The sequence below is a fragment of the Podarcis vaucheri genome (genome assembly GCF_965113315.1).
Source record: "Podarcis vaucheri genome assembly, chromosome: 10".
NCBI classification, from domain to species: Eukaryota; Metazoa; Chordata; class Lepidosauria; order Squamata; family Lacertidae; genus Podarcis; species Podarcis vaucheri.
The window spans coordinates 32,066,606-32,070,691 of NC_138748.1; positions in this window are offsets into that span (position 1 = coordinate 32,066,606).

The following is a 4,086-nucleotide window of genomic DNA, read 5'->3' on the forward strand; positions in this document are numbered from 1 at the left end:
GAAGCCTCTCTATAAATACCTTCGTTAAAATAGCTCTAAAATATATGTTGAAGGAAGCTACAGCACAATCCTTGCTAGTGAAGGAAGGGAAGCTAGTTCATAATGCCTTCTTAAAAATATACCAGGGTTTCCAAATGCATCAAATCCCTTTGCAGACCCTTTTTATGACTTGAGAGCCTACATCGTTTATAAGCAGCAAAGCTTTTTAGTTAAAATTGTAAAGCCCGCTCAAATTTACCCTCTCCCTCTCTACCCATCTCATAGCTTACCCCTTCTTTCCACTCCCATTTCTCGTTTTAGTCCACGGATCTTAAAGCGTGGTTAAATCCCCTTTTCCTCTGGCATCTTACGTCAGCCTCCATTTTTGCTGTTCTGCTTATCTTACATAGCCTTGTTTCTATTACTTGTAGCAGAGTTCAGCAGCAACATCTGGCTGCAAAAATGGGTGTCAACTCCCTCATACACTTCTGAATGCATGCATTAGCATTCTGCCACTCCAAGCTATCAACGTTTATTTAGATTTCCTCTGTGGGGGAAGGCTTTATGATATGCAGGTCTAATATAATGAATTCTTCCTGTATTAGGAAACAGCACCACTCTAGCTACCATGGCAGTCCTATATAAAATGTCTTAACATTCATACAAGCAGAATACATTTGGTAGGGATACTTATTCAATACCATTTTAAAATTCAACGCATCCATGAGCATAGCATATATTCCAAAGATTATGTTCAGGTGCTACTGGAAGGAATTTTTTTATCATGATAATGGAAGTAAATGATGTTTAGACACACGGATACCTCATTATTTGAATTTGTGTGACTGGACCTAACAGTCAGGGGTCCCTTTACATTTAAGTTCTGCTAATTAGCACTTTCAAAAACCATAGTTCAATCAGCTTTGTCTGCATCTTCATATCAGGTGCATTACGAAAACAAGCAGCAAGCCTAAGTAATTTGGCCTTGGATACTGTAGCACACAGACGCCCTCTAGTGTCAAACTAAATTTTGTGTTTATGCTCAACATAAAAAATGTGGTACACCTATAGCTCTCACTTGACCTGTTGAGTCTGCTGTAGTAAAAGTGTTTCCCCTCCACCTCCCCAAAAGTCTTCTGTACTCAATGTACATATATATAACCCAGACATCAAATCAAGTTGCTTTGGCCAATGCAGGCTTATGCTAAAATAATTTACTTTTCAAAGAGGAACATAATTTAGCTGTTTTTTCCTGCAGCAAATACAGCCACTTGTCTGAAAACTAAACATAGCACCAACAAACTCTAACAATCTCTAAAGGTAAAGGGACCCCTGACCATTAGGTCCAGTCGTGACCAACTCTGGGGTTGCAGCGCTCATCTTGCTTTATTGGCCGAGGGAGCCAGCGTACAGCTTCCAGGTCATGTGGCCAGCATGACTAAGCCGCTTCTGGCGAACCAGAGCAGTGCACGAAAATGCTGGAGTGGTACCTATTTATCTACTTGCACTTTGACGTGCTTTCGAACTGCTAAGTTGGCAGGAGCAGGGACTGAACAACGGGAGCTCACCCTGTCACGGGGATTCGAACCGCCGACCTTCTGAGGCTCCGCAGTCTAGACCACAGCGCCACCCGCATCCCTAACCATCTCTAGGATCCTGTAAAAGCCCCTGCTTCAGTAGTATGCAAAGTGTGATACTTACTGCACTTTCCATTCACTTGTCAGGTAACCGCATTGTCAGTGGTCAAATACGAGTGGTATGTACAAAACATTCTTAAATGTCACACTTGAAATATTTCATCCGTTAGGAATGTTGCAAAATGTAATTGCTCATATTACTCTGTGCAAAATAAATTCCTTTAAATGCAACTCAACGTGCATGGAAGTTGCAAAACTAGTGTTGGGAAATGCTGAACTGAAAACGAACTGTAATTTTAAAGGCGTTGGCTGCCTGTCTTTATCCTTTCCTACAAACTTGCCAAATTTGTTCCTTGTGGAAAAGCAGAGCTACCAGAAATACACAAACAGAACATGTTACTGGAACATTTTTACCTCGGGCCAGATGTACAGGGAATGGAGCCTTGATGAATCCTGCTACATGGAGTTAAAACTGAATTTGTTCAGTTAAGAGCCTTTTCAGTGACTGCAGTTGAACTTGTGCCTACAATCTGTTGCACTGCATCAGACCACCCCAGCAGCCACCCTGTAACCAGCTGAAAGTTATTTAGCTATTGGAGTCACAGCTGGTACTTGAGGGAGTACTAACAGAAGGCACCTCCCACCCTCCTCCAAGAGGTAGCATTTCTAAGGAAGCTGCAGGTTCTGAGACTCGTTGCTTCCACTGAATCTGCTTTGACACAGGATCAATATGCTCTCTAATAAGAATCTAAAAACTCATCTAAACAGTGAAGCTACTGCCTTTGAATAAGCAATGTTTCAATCTTTTCCACACACAAACTGTACAGAGCCTTTGCAGAATCCCCGCCCCCCCATGCTTGTTTGCTTCACACATACTCTCCCCCCCCACCAGTGAAGGGCAATATATAGTTGGGAGCTTTTTGTAGGGGTTTTCTTGCTTTTAAGAGTTTGGCTCCTGCACCCACTGTTCTTTATGCTGCATTTCTTCTTGGGAGCCCAAGGTCTATTTCTGGAATTCTTGTATTAAGAGTAGGCCTGCCAATAAACAGGAAAAGATATATATTCAGCAGTGGGGGGGGTAATATATGTATGTAGTATGAAAATACATTTGTTGCTTAAGTGGTGAAATATAACTTCTTCCGGCAATTGTGGTATTGGTGTGAAAAACCCTGCCATGTACTAAAGACAGGGATGGCCCAAGACATTTTGGCACCTGAAGCAAGCTGCAAAATGGTGGCTCCCTCCCTGCCGGGGAAGAAGGGGTGAGTAAAGATCTACATCATGAAGGTGGGGTGGGGGGAAGGGACAAGAGAGAAAGTTCAATATCAGGATCTGCTGCCCCTGTGGACCCTGCTGCCTGAAGCAGTTGCTTCATCTTGCCTCATAGGTGGGCTGGCCCTGGCTAAATATATCCTTGTTTTGCAGAAAGAATTCTGTTGTAAGGCTTAGGACGCCTATTCAGTTTCTCCTGACTGTGGTTCCTCATGCTTTATCAGGTGCCAGGCAAAAGTGTTTTTCCATCTTTCAGAAGCATCTTTTCAGGTGGCACTAGAATTACAATAGAAAGTAGGGCATCAATAGCATCAGAGTATTCACCAAAACTCTGCATCTCTGAGTTTGCCCAATTATCCTGAGTCTGAATAGTTTTGACACACTACTTCTAAAAAAAGAAGTAGTCCTGGACAAATTGTAAAGTTGGGAAAGTTTCAAGCTGACTGAAAGTTTATTTCTTTGGGTGTGATAGTTTACTTCTCCCCAACGCATATCCAGATGGAATATAAGGAAGTAGTGAAGGAAAAAGCAAATGGCATACCTAAATTGGCTAAACTTCCAGGTGGATGTTCTGATAAAGAATGGTTAGTAGTTTACAGCTGAGAAGTTTGTCAGACAATCACCAGCTTAACTCAAAACTGGGCGTACAAAATTTATTCTTTTTTGTTGTCTGGAGCACACTGGAGATAGGATGAATCTCAAATCATCTACAAGTAAAGACCATCTTAAAGGAGTAATTGAAGACGCCCAGCCTCTGTGAAACATGTCAAAGAAGTACCTAATCCTATAACCTTATTTGAACAAACCGGGAATGGGGAACCTATAGCCTTCCAGATGTTCAACTGTGATTCCCATCATTCTTGACCACTGATCATGCTGGTTGGGATAGGAGTCCAAAAACATGGATGGTCAGAGGTTCTCCTGTCCTACTTTTAAGGGGATAAGGCAGTTAAAAAGTTATATTACTACTGGAGCTTCAAAGTTTCTAGGCAGGAAAGTGCTACAGTTGTAGTGCAAAAGTCCTTTGAGATAGTTTATGCAAGCCTACTGAAACAAACCTGTGCAGGAGTACAACCCTGAAGGCATTTCACTGGTGCTTGTGCACATAACCCTCAGGGGCTGGTCCTGTTCAGCAAAAACATCTTAGTGATATGCTTGTAAGATTTTTTTTTTTAAATGTACACAGGCACACAACTAA